Below are 13,378 nucleotides of genomic sequence, written 5' to 3' on the forward strand. Positions count from 1 at the left end.
CGGACATCCCTCTCACAATCCAGGACTGCTGGCTCCCAACCGCTCGTCTGCCCACCTGCCTGAATGCCCCTAACCACTTCTGCCTGCCAGCTTGATCACCCCCTAATCACTCCTCTGCCAACCTGGTCATCCCCAAATGCCTTCCCCTACAGGCCTGGTTGCCCCCAACTGCCCTCCCTGCTGGCCTGGTCACCCCTAACTGCCCTCCCCTGGTGGCCTGGTCCCCCCCAACTGCCCTCCCCTGCTGGCCCGGTCACCCCTAACTACCCTCCCCTGTGGGCCTGGTCACCCCTAACTGCCCTCCCGTGCCAGCCTGGTCGCGCCTAACTGCCCTTCCCTGGTGACCATCTTGTGGCTATGGGTGCCACCATCCTGTCCCGGATCTGGGTAGGGTGCCTGGCCAGCCTGGGTGAGGGGCTGATGGCTGTTTGCAGCTGGTCACACCCCCTTCAGGGTGGGGGTCCCCACTGGGGTGCCTGGCCAGCCTGGATGAGGGGCTGATGGCTGTTTTCAGGCTGGCCACACCCCCTTTAGGGTGGGGGTCCCCACTGAGGTGCCTGGCCAGTCTGGGTGAGGGGCTGAGGGCTGTTTTCAGGCTGGCCAGAGACTGAAGCTCCCAGCCTCTCCTTTTTTTCTTTTTTTTCTTTAATTCTGGGATTTATTTACCTTCTATAATTGAAACTTTGTTGCCGTCACTGGAGCTGAGAGCCGCTCCTGCTCACTCCAGCTCTGAGGCCACAACCTGCTGAAAGCAGGTATCTGGGGTTTGTTTAGCTTCTATAATTGAAACTTTGCTGCTTTCGGAGCTCAGAGCCGGGCCGTGGCAGGCGGGGAACCTTGGCTTCCTCCATCACTGGAGCAAGCAAGCCTCCTGCTCACTTCAGCTGTGTGGCTGCTGGCCGCCATCTTGGTTGGGTTAATTTGCATATCTTGCTGATTAGCTAATGGGAAGCATAGTGAAGGTATGGTCAATTACCATGTTTGTCTATTATTAGATAGGATAGATATGTTAGTTAGGTTAAAACTAATGTTGAAGCTAGTATTCAAGAAGTAAAATATGCCCAGGGTGCTTTGTTTGATATTGAGACATTGTGAAGTATCATGCCACCGCTTTATGCGGTGAGGGGTGGGTGGACGGGCTGGAATCTGTCTGATGAAGTTTTCTACATATGAAACAGACTATCTCAATATCATAAAACTCTAGAAATATTGCTCACCAAAATTAATTCCAATGTACTCTATGCTTTAAAAAATAATTTTTAAAATTCATTTTTCTTCTGAGGAGATTGACAAATGATGCCATTATTACTTGTATACTAAAAAGAGTACACTGAATATTTAACTATTTCCTTTCCCTTTAACTATAAAGAGGGATAGCTAAAATTCACTGACTATTCACAAAGACATGAATGAAAATTATTAAAACTAAAAAGTAAATGCATGAGGATGAAAATGAAATTAACATGATGAATAATATATTTGTTCAATAGATAGATAGATGTAAGTAGATAAATACAAATAAAGTATAAGGGAAGAAATTCACAGGTGTACCAACCTTTGTGGAAGCCATGCGATTTCAGGCTCAGGCATCTATGAAATATGCTGCAGGTATTATGTAATCCCATTGCTTTCTGGTGTCATTGTTTCTAATGCTTAATCCTTTCTTAATTGTATTGTTTCTCTGTACATGTTTTTCTCTTGCTATTTTGAAGATTGTCTTTCAGCAATTTGACTTTGAGGTAACTAAGTCTAGATATATTTGTGTTTTTCCTACATGGTATTTGTTGAGTTTGTTGGATCTATAAATTGATATTTATTATTACATCATATGTGGGAATTTTTGACCTTTACTTTTTCAAATATGTATTTCTACACCTTTATGTTTTTGCAATCTATCTGGCAGTCACATTATATCCATGTGAATATGCTTAAGATTTTCTCACAGGTTTCTGAGCTTCTGTTTATTTTTCTTAAAACTTTTTTTTCCTCCCTGTCTTGAGATGGACTAATTCCCATTGATCAATCTTCAAATCTATTGATTTGTTTTCCTGTTATCTCAAATATACTATTGAGCCCATATAGGAAATTTTCCATTTCATTTATTGTATTTTTTCAACTCTGAAATTTCTATTTGGTTCTTTTTTATATATTTCTATGTGTTTATTCTGATTTTTTATTTATTGAGTCACTGTAATCATATTTTAAATTTTTTAAACATTGTGTCTTTTAGTTTTCCAATCATAGTTATAACAGCCACTTTGAAGTATTTTTTTTCTGTTAAATCCAACATTTGGGCCCTCTTATAGACAATGTCTTTTTTTTAAGTATGAGTTACACTTGTGTATTTGTTTATATATATTTTGAGTTTTTGTTGAAATTACTCATTTTAGATAATACACTGAAGCAACTCTGTTTTCTGACATTTTCCCTTTTCACATTTTTATTACTGTTGCTTATTTTGTTTATTTATTGTTTAGAAACTTGTCAGTAATAAATATATCAAAAAAAGGGCTAAACTTAAATAGGTTCTTATTAGCCAAATTTGGGATAATGTGAGCATCAAAATAGATAGTAAAGTGACAATAGTATACTATAACACATTAATCTGAATAACTTGATGAGTCTATGAAAGATACTTATAAAAGAGGGCAGGACACTCTTTTTAAAAAAATATATTTATTGATTTCAGAGAGGAAGGGGAGAGGGAAAGAGAGATAGAAACATCAATGATGAGAGAGAATCATTGATTGGCTGCCTTGCTGAGGATTGATCCCATAACCTGGGCATGTGCCCTTCACCAGAATCAAACCTGGGACCCGTCAGTCCGCGGGCTGATGCTCCATTCACTGAGCCAAACCGGCTAGGGCAGGACACTCTTCTTTAACAGAAGGCATTAACAGAAGAATACCAAACAATACTAAATAAATTATAGAATTAAAATATTGTTCTGGTGCCTATCCAGCAAGGTTCAGTGGTTGAGTGTCAACCTACGAACCAGGACATCATGGTTTGATTCCTGGTTGTGGGCTTGATCCCCTGTGGGGAGCATGCGGGGGGATGGAGAGGCATCCGATCAATGATTCTCTCATCATTGGTGTTTCTATCTCTGTCTCCCACTCTCTTTCTCTCTGAAATCAATAAAAATATATTTTAAAATATTGTTCTATTAATAGACAAAGGTATAATAAAGTTCTGTAATGGGAAGATAAAGCTACCACTGGGTTTTTTCTTATTTGATTTTCAGTATTGTGTCATTGAACTTAAGTCTGTTAGAAAATCCATACATATTTCACATATGCTGTAAATAATGCAATCCAGGAAGGTAATAGAATTTGCATTTTTACTATCAAGCACTGCATTTGTATTGCTGTGCTTTAAGCCAGTTTTTTTTTGGGGGGGGGGGGGTTTCTTTCCCACAAATCTGTGAACTCTTTCCAAACAACTAACAGCTGAAAGTTTCTGTCAAAACCTTTAGTTTTCCCCACATGAGAGACTGTGTTAGTAGACTTTGCCTAAGCCGTTGCAGGCCCTCTGTGGCTGGTTATAAGAGGCATGGAAAAGGAGAAAAGTGCAGTTTGCTAGCTCGGACTAAAGGAGAGAAATAACACAGACACTTTGAGACTCATATTCAATTAACCTTCCCTGCCTCCCAGCATTTTCTTGGCAAAATCACCAATTTCCACAAAACTTATAGACAATTCAGCAAATATTTACTGAGTTCCCACTGTGTGTGGAGCACTCTGCCAAAGCAAGGAGGAGGGGAGAGAGGGAAGGAGGTGACTAATGAGGAGAAGGGGTAAGAGTCTTAAAGTCTATAATTTTGGAATTAAATGGGTTCAAATATTTTTTAACTTTTTTCCTCATTAACCTGTAGATTTAGGCAAGTTCACTTCTGTAGTTCTTTGTTCTCATTTGGATATGGCTATAGAGAAGTAAATAAAAATAAAATTATGTCTGAGTAATAGTCCATTGAATATATAGACCCATTTATCCACTCATCTTTTGATGGACACCTAGGTTGCTTCCAATATTGGCTATTGTAAATAATACTGCAAAGACGGGTGCATATATCCTTTACTTTTTTTTTAAAAACAAGCTCTGGCCAGTTTTATTAAAGTAAAATGTTGCATGATTTACTTTTCACCAGTCTGTGCTGGTTTGCTTCTAACGATAGCAGAATCACCTGGATCAATGACAGCAGTGTGCATACCCTGTAGTATTTTTCACACTTATGCCCAATTCAGTATTATTGTCATTGTGATGACTGGCCAACATGGCATAGTACTCTGTTTCAGATTTCCTCAAGGCTGGGCAGTTGTTGGCAAGGATGACCAGTTTTGCTTTTCCTTGTCTGATCATTTTCAGAGGCTGCTTGTACCCCAGTACGTACTTTCCACTTTTCAGAACAAGTTGGAGCCTAGACTTGATCCACTCCAACAACTCTGTTGTCTTCTTTGCAGCCACTATCTTCCTGCCTTAGGTGTGGCAAGGCCTCCAACTAACAGCCTCCCAAGTGGCCAGGGAGCTAGAAAGGCAGGAGTGCATATATCTTTTAAAATGAATGTTATCTTCTTTGGATAAATACCCAAAAGTGAAATTGCTGGTTTGTATGGTAGTTCTAGTTTTAGTTTTTTGAGTAAAACTTCATAGTGTTTTCCACAGGGGTTGTACCATTTGCAATCTCACCAATAGTGCAGGAGGGTTCCCTTTCCTCTACATCCGTTCCAGCAGTTATTAAAGAATGAAATCCTGCCATTTGCGACAACATAGGTGAACCTATAGGGAGGGCATTGTGCTAAGTGAAATAAGTTAGACAGAGAAAGGCAAATTCTGTATGATTTCCCTTATATATATGATCTACAAAACAAAATAAATGAGTAAACAAAACAGAAACACACCCATAGCTACAAAGAAAAAACTGGTGCTTGTCAGATAGAAGGGAATAGGAATGGGCAAAGAGGTAAAAGGGATTTAGAGGTACAAAATAAACAGTGGAGAGGTAATGTAGAGCCTAGCAAATAGAGTCAATATTATCATAACTTTGTACAGTGACAGATGGTTGCTACACTTATTGTGGTGATCACTTTGTAAGGCGTATACATTTCAAGTCATTATGTTTTACACATGAAACTAACATATTGTATGTCAACTATATTTTTATAAAAACTTAAAATTAAATACATGAAATGCTAAACTTTTGAATAAGTCAATAAGAAAAATTAAAAATAAACAAAATAGAGTAAATCAATATAATATTTTAAATTCTTGGTCTGCTACCTTGTAAGTGATTGAAAATAAGAAATGAATAAAACCCCTTCTGGGAAGCAAACCAGAGTTTGGAAAGATTGGCAAAACTTCTAGAGAAGAGAAAGTCTTATAGGCTGGGGTAGGTAGGGATTCAAAGTCTAGGGTGTCTGATGGAGTTGAGTTATGCATTTATGGACAGTTTAGCTACAAGAGTACCTTCACGGTGTGCTGGGGCAGATAACAGCATTCTTTCGTGGCACTGCAGTCTAGAAGGGATAGTTTCATATTAAATAGCAAATTATAAGAGAATCCAGTATTAAAAAAGCGGTACAGACAACACAGAGAGATAACCGTAACAATTTATTCCAGCTAAGTTGGGCAGGATAATAAGGAAAGGTTTCATAAGAGAGGTAGCACTGCATTGGGTCTTAGGGATAACGGTGATATTAGAGGCAGAGAATGGAGAAAGACTAGCTCAATGTCGACTACGTGAGAGCACAGGAAGTATTACAGAAATAAAATAGTATCAAAGAAATTATAAATACACCATAGGAGTAAGCTATGTGAATTAATTGGAGATGAGTTTATATGCACAGAGGGCAGGTGAAGCCGTACAGGTCACCAGAGATAAAGTTTATGTAAGAAAATAAAATGAACCCTGAGGACTGACCCTTGGAGTATGCCAAAATTTGGAGTTTGGGAAGAGGAAGTAGAGCTACCTATGAACAATGAAACAAAGACATCTGTGGGGTGGGAAGTAAATCAGGAGCATATGGAAACTAAAAAGTCATGAAGGAAGTAATTCAAGACCAGGAATTGATCATCTGTACCAAACACCACTAAGATTTGAGTGAAAAGGAGGCAGATAGATAACTGATAGTTAATTTAGCTACATGGGTAACTTTGGTTTAGGAAAGAATGGCTTAATGGATTGGTGGGGATAAGATCCTTCACTAATTCCTAGAGAGAAACGAGTATAAAAAATTGAAGGCACAATTGATAACATTTTAAAGAAATTTTATTATAAAGTTGTGTTAAATTCTAATATTCTACAGCAGGTTGGGGAACGTCTGGCCCATGGGCTGTACAAGGCCAGCAAAGTCATTTGTTCTGGCCCTGCCAAGGCAACAGCAAGGGGGACTCAAAATTCAATAAATCTAAGAGCTTTTTCATAGCGACATATATATATATATTAAGTAAATTATATTAAGTGAATGATGTTATAAATATCTGAATGGCACTTGACAGAAAAAAAGGTTATCCACCCCTGTCTTAAAGGATAGCAAAGAAATGTGACTGTGAATGGACGGGAGAGAGAAATTAGCCTGCATGTAGACTGAGAGTGATATTCATTGTCCTTGACTACACGCAGAATACATTCAAATGCTAGAGATTCACGTGAGAAACCAAACGTAACAATGCTCTCAGAGAGATTTGGTGCTGAGTCTGAACTAGAACAGCAGCATTGGAGAAGGAGCGAAATGGAAATACTAATGAGACAATGGTGAGAATAGGGTTTGCTGAGTGGATTTAGAGGGAAGAAAAGTGGCAGAGATGATGCTATGGTATTCAGGTTGTGTGATTTGGTGGATGCCATTGTTTGGACAGGAAGCAGGTGGGTGACCATTAGAGTGGATGCCTGGTTCAGCACAATCTCACCACCTCTGAGGTTAGCCTCACTCTGCCCATGTGAACGTAAATGGGCAGGTGTCAGTCAACGACCCCACAGTGAGCTGATCAGATGAATTTCTCATGATTTTGCAACTGGAGGTAGGGAAGAAGATGCAGTCACAGCCTCAGAACTGGAAGATTCAAGTATGGGAATCAGGAGCTGTTGATAACCATCTCCCCTATCCTGTGGAGCAAGTGTGTGTGTGTGTGTGTTTGTTGTTGTTTGTTTGTTTTGTGTGTGTATTTTTTTTTTAATCCTCACTGGAGGATATTTTTTTAAGAGTGTTTTTTTTGTTTGTTTGTTGTTATTTTTGTGTGTGTGTGTGTGTGTGTTTAATATATTTTATTGATTTTTTTACAGAGAAGGGAAAGGGATAGAGAGTCAGAAGCATCAATGAGAGAGATCAATCAGCTGCTTCCTGCATGCTCCCCACTGGGGATGTGCCCGCAACCAAGGTACATGCCCTTGACTGGAATCGAACCTGGGACCCTTCAGTCCGCAGACTGACGCTCTATCCACTGAGCCAAACCATTTCGGCTGGAGGATATTTTTCAATTGCTTTTTTAGAGAGAATGGGAGAGGGAAAGACAGAGAGGAATATCAACGTGAGAGAAGCACATCAATTGGTTGCCTCCTTCATATGACCGACCAAGGCCCCAAGCAGGGGAGAGGCCTGCAACCAAGGTAAATGCCCTGGACCAGAATCGAACCCAGGGCCCTTCAGTCCACAGGCCAGTGCTCCATTCACTGAGTCAAACCGGCTAGGGCATGAGTGTGTTTTGATTGGACTGAATAAAACCAGCAGCTAGAAAAAAATGAGGGAAGACAAGTATACAGGCTGACGATGGTTAGTCTAGTCATATCCTAGTATCTCTCCAATACATCCTTCTTTAGCCTAAGTTAGTTAAAGTGGAATTTCTGTGTAAAGAGTGCTGGTTGATTAAGCAGTAAAATATACTCAGCTAAATTTTGCAAACATTAAGTGTGAGATATCAAAAACAACAGTGGATTTTGGAAATCCAGATCTGGAATTCACAAACAAGTTAGAACTGCAGTTTAATCGTTTAGAATATAGAAAACATAGTCAAATTATTAGGCAAGATGAAGGTTGCTCAATTTGTATATATAGATATGGTAGGACTATTTCTAAATATGTGTATATGTAACTGTAGAATATAAAGATGTAAAGAAGAGCTGACTAAAGCCCATAGAAGGTAATTTCAGGTAATCAGAGACATGAAGGAAAACAGGAATGCAGTGGCATACAAAGCAAAGGGAGTGAGAATTTTAGGGAAGCACATGCCAAGGATGCCAGATTTTCTCAGAAAGATTAACTACGATGATCACTGTCAAAAAACCACTGGGTTTGATATTTGATATCTGAAGGGTAGTAAGAAACCTTGAGGAAGGGATTTCAGTTTGATTAGCAGAGTAAAGAGAGAACCAGATGATTGGGTTTAGTCACTGTGTATGCACAAAGAGGAGATAGTTAAGGAAGGGGTGCTTTTATGTGAAAGGAAGAAGAAAAACTGTAACTAGAGGGAAGACTAAGATGGACAAGAAGAATCTTAAATATCAGTGATGTTAAAACATATTTGTGACTAAAGATTGAATTTCGGGGAAAGGGACAAGCAAACAAAGCAAACAAAGAAAGGATGGAGCAAAGCTAGGAGTGCAACACAGGAGCGAGTTAGCATTGGAACGAAGGAGGGCGGGTCATGTCTCCCTTGAAGGTAAGATGGCAGAAGTAATGAAATGCAGAGATACTTACTGGTGAAAAAGTGCAGGAAGCCACCCATTGTCTTCACTATCAGAGAAGTATAAACAAGGATCCCGGAACGCTGGTGAACCTTGAGCCCATGGCAAGGGCCAGAGTTATGCACCGATCATCTAGTCCAGACAATGGGGGCTCAAGCTATTACCTGATCAAATAGTCTCAGAGTAAATCCTTCTAATATTTACTGACCTTTAAGATATTCTGTCTGTTACTGCAATTGCCTGCCTGACTAAGAGCTAGATGTGTATCCAAAATTGAATAAAAGGCTGGCGAGGCCTGGGCACCAGTGGAAGTTCTTTCTCTTGCATTGAGCTTGCCCGCCTGGCCTCCAATATTTCCAAATTATTATTTCTTGTCTCGTCTCTTTCATTTGCATGCAGCCCCTCTTCCAGAGCCCGAACCCTGAACCATGCGGAATGTGGAACATTCACAAAAAAGTAGGGGGTTTTCCTGTTTCAAAGACCACAACTGAAGTAGCAAGTAGGGTAGAGAACTATCCAGCTATGAAGAAGGATTGTCTCTTTTTTCCTTCCCTAGAACTCTCTCCACGATTTCCAACCGATTTTAAACATATCAAACACCCAGGGACTGTGACATAAAAGGACAGGAGTAGAGAGAGCAAATACTGGGGTTAGCTCTGGGATCCATATCCTGAAGAGGAAGACTCTGGATCCTGCCCTGCAAGGAAAGTATTGGATTCCCGACGAGAAGGAACCTTTCTAGAATGTTATATCAGTATACTAGCTAGAGCAGAGGACTACGAATTGGCTGATATAAATCTTTTCATAAGAGATGACTGATTTGAGAGGAAATTCTTAGTTCCTGCAGGGCAGCCAACTTCATGCTGCCTCAGCCTTGCAGTACAGATTTCCTAGAAAGAACCACCATCCTCCCTTACCATAGAAAATTGTGATAGCAGAGATACTTGCTTTGGAACATCGTAAGTGAATATGCACACATATAAAAATACCATCAGCTCACAACAGTATTCTGGGTCACTTTCAGGTTTACTGCTGGTTCTTTATTTGAATCCTGAATCAACAGAAAAGCACATTTGCACTCCAGCCTATGAGTCTGATACAGGGAGACGTTGTAATTGCTGCACATGCCTGAGTAATCATTTTCTGATGGGTTTATTGCCACCTCTGCCTTATCAGGGCATGGCACTGTTATGGACCCTGGTGATAAATTACCCTTTAGAGAGGGATAAGACAGTGCCACTTTAACAAGTGTAATAAAGCGCTTTTTATATTGGGAGAGTTCAGTGCATTTTCCATTCATCATACACCCTCAGTGATTTTACACAGATTTTACACTGTTGATTAGCTCATTAGTGGGGTTTAATTGGATACATTAACTGGCAGAATTACAGCTTGACTATGAACCAGAGGCTGCAGCATTATAAATGACAGGCAAACCCCAGGCATGCATGGCCAGCCTGAAGGAAGTTCTTCTCTTTGATTAACTTTCATTCGATTTTAATTCCTTCCCACTCCTCACTCCTGTAATCGACTCTACATGAATATTTACTATGGATTGGATAAGTGAATAGATAAACTCAATGCACATTTTTAACACGTTCTACTCCTTATAGTATGTTTTTCTGAAAAAATAAAAAGAACAGTTTTTAAGAAAGTGATGAAATTAGCCTACAGGAAAACAAGAAATGCTTGTCATATAGAAATTCAATAAATTCACCTCTTTCAAAAGCCATAGTTTTACTGATTCTTTGACAATACATAGTATGAATTAATTGTTCCCTGGTAGGCTGCACATCAGTATCACGTGGAAAGCACTTAAAAACACAGATTCTCTAATCTATTAAGTAAAAACTTCAAGAGGTAGGCCCAGACATCTTAATAACTGACGAATTCCCCAGCTGATTCTTTCACAGTGAATTTGGCACTCTGGTTAAAATAACATGTAGTCTGCACTGAATATGAAGCAAAATATTCACTTAAAGGACTTCAGAAGGGTATGTTACCATTTGGATAAAGGTCAAGGTCCTTTAAGAAAGAAGACAGAACTTCTCCTGTAGTTCAAACTCTTCACCCCCACAGGCTCTAAAGAGTTTGTTGAACTCTCTATGCATCTAATCCCGTATTTTTTTCAACTTTTTACTTCTTTTAGTTGTAATTGTCTTTATGAAAATACATTTTTAATTTTATTTTTTTTATAAGAAATTGCATTTGCCGCAGTGGAAACTATAAGTATAAAGACAATGTAAATTCTTTTTTAAACATTTATCTTTATTGTTAAAAGTATTACATATGACCCCTTTTCCCCCCATTGAATCCCTTCATCCCACAAGCCTTCACCACACTATTGTCTTCATCCATCAGTCGTGTGTCTGTGCATATAAATTCTTTGGACAATATCTCTCCCCCGTGACCTTTCCCTCTGAGATTCATCAGTCTATTCCATGTTTTCATATTTTGTTCATCAGTTTATTTTGTTTATTATATTTAACTAAAGGCCTGGTGCATGAAATTGGTGCACAGGGTGGGGGGATGTCCCTCAGCCTGGCCTGCACCCTCTCCAATCTGGGACCCCTCAGATATCCCTCTCACAATCCGGGACTGCTGGGCCTAACTGCTAGCCTGCCTGCCTGCCTAATAGCCCCTAAACACTTCTGCCTGCCAGCCTGATGATGCCTAACTGTTTCCCTGCAGGCCTGATGATGCCTAACTGCTCCCCTGCCAGCCTGATGAGGCCTAACTGTTCCCCTGCAGGCCTGATGATGACTAACTGCTCCCCTGTCAGCCTGATCGCCCACAACAGCCCTCCCCTGCCATGACCCGCCTCCTCTGCATGAGGTGACAGAAATGCCTGGACTGACCTCCTCCATGCTGTGCAGAGCTGTGGGACCCCCAGGCCTCACTGCATGGAGTGGCTGCTGGGCCCCACCTCTGCTGTGTGTGCAGCCATCTTGTGACTGCCATCTTGTGACAACATGAGGGCTTGATGCCACCTAGGCTATTATTAGTATAGACTGGAGGCCTGGTGCATGAAATTCGTGCATGGGAGGGGTCCCCTTCAGCCCAGCCTGCACCCTCTACAATCCAGGACCACTGGCTCCTAACTACTCACCTACCTGCCTGCCTGGTCACCGCTAACTGCCCCCTCCGCCAGCCTGGTCGCCCCTCACTGCCCTTGTCTGCTGGCCTGGTTGGCCCTCACTGCTCCACCCCTGCTGGCCTGGTCACCCCTAACTGCCCTCCCCTGCTGGCCTGATTGCCCACAACTGCCCTTCTCTGCCGGCCATCTTGGGGCTGTGGGAGCCGCCATCTTTGAGGGTGGGGCAGTCAATTAGCATATTTCCTCCTTATTGGCTGTGGGCACTGCCATATTTGAGGGAAGGGCTGTCAATTAGCATATTCCCTTCTTATTGGCTGTGGACACCACCATCTTTATAATGGCGTGAGGGTCAATTAGCATATTCCCTCTTTATTAGCTAGGATTATTAGATAGGATGATATATGTTAGATCATGTGATATTTGTCTTTCTCTGACTGTCTGATTTCACTTAGCATAAAACTCTCCAGGTCCCTCCATGCTGTTTCAAAGGGTAAAAGATCTTTCTTTTTTACTGCTGCATAGTATTCCATGGTACAAATGTACCACAACTCATTTTATCTACTCATCTACTGATGGTCACTTGAAATGTTTCCAGATCTTAAGAGAAATTAGCTACAATAATAACACTCTAAAATATTCAAACACATGGAGGCAAAATAGCATGTTAATAAATAATGAATGGGTTAGCAATGAAATCAAGGAAGAAATGTAACACTTCCTGGAAACAAATGGAAATGAATACACAACAACCCAAAACCTATGAGACACAGCAAAAGCATTCCTGAGAGGTGAGTTCATAGCACTAGAGGCCTACATCAAGAAACAAGAAAAATATCTGATAAACTATTAAAATTTATTTTTGTTTTTTGTTTCAGATAAACTAATGATTAGTGATGGAAGGAGTGCTGGACCACAGAGTTGGATCAGGGCTCTAGTGTTAGCCTTGTTTCTTTTCAGACACCTTTAGGAAGTTCCAACTTCTCTGGGCTTCAATTTGCTAGTCTCAAATTGGAATCAGTTATATGCCATGTACCAGGGCAGCTATAAAGACTGAATGAAAATTTATCTGATTTTTGTGAGAATGGTGCATATTGGAAAAGGCCATCTCCACAGGATAGGGAGAGTAGGAATCTGACAAATTAGGTAGCTAATTCACAAAGTCAAGTATATATAAAAGAAATAGTATTTTATCTGAACAACATGTATAAGTCATGTCTCTAAAACAAGAAAGCTGAGATAAAAGGAAACCTGCTGATGGTTAAAACTAGCTCACCTCTCTACCTGGTATTTTCAGGCTGAGGGCAGCCATGCATTTAGACTGTCAGCTGGGAAGCAGACCACTAAATGAAGAGAAGGCAGAAGATAAAGTGTTGATTTTTAGTGGTAGGGAAAAAAGCACAGGAAAAGAATGGGGAGGAAGAAGAAAGAAATACAAAAATATTTTTCTCTGAGTTTCTAGGAGAAAAGAAAGGCCAGGAAATGAGAGAAAAAATACATTATCTTGTCAGGGAGGGAGAGAAAGTACTATGATTAGGATGATGTACCTAAAATTGCATGGGAGCAGTTACCAACAAGTTACTGTGTTGCAGGGACTTGCTCAATGG

The 13,378-nt window shown here is 40.4% G+C and overlaps 1 pseudogene; it reads right to left on the reverse strand.

Moving 5' to 3' along the window:
- Positions 1-4,133: 4,133 nt before the first annotated feature.
- LOC102419568 lies at positions 4,134-4,756 on the reverse strand (annotated as a pseudogene).
- Between the last annotated feature and the right edge of the window lie 8,622 nt (positions 4,757-13,378).

Source organism: Myotis lucifugus, unplaced genomic scaffold (genome assembly GCF_000147115.1).
Source record: "Myotis lucifugus unplaced genomic scaffold, Myoluc2.0 scaffold_566, whole genome shotgun sequence".
Classification (NCBI taxonomy): domain Eukaryota; kingdom Metazoa; phylum Chordata; class Mammalia; order Chiroptera; family Vespertilionidae; genus Myotis; species Myotis lucifugus.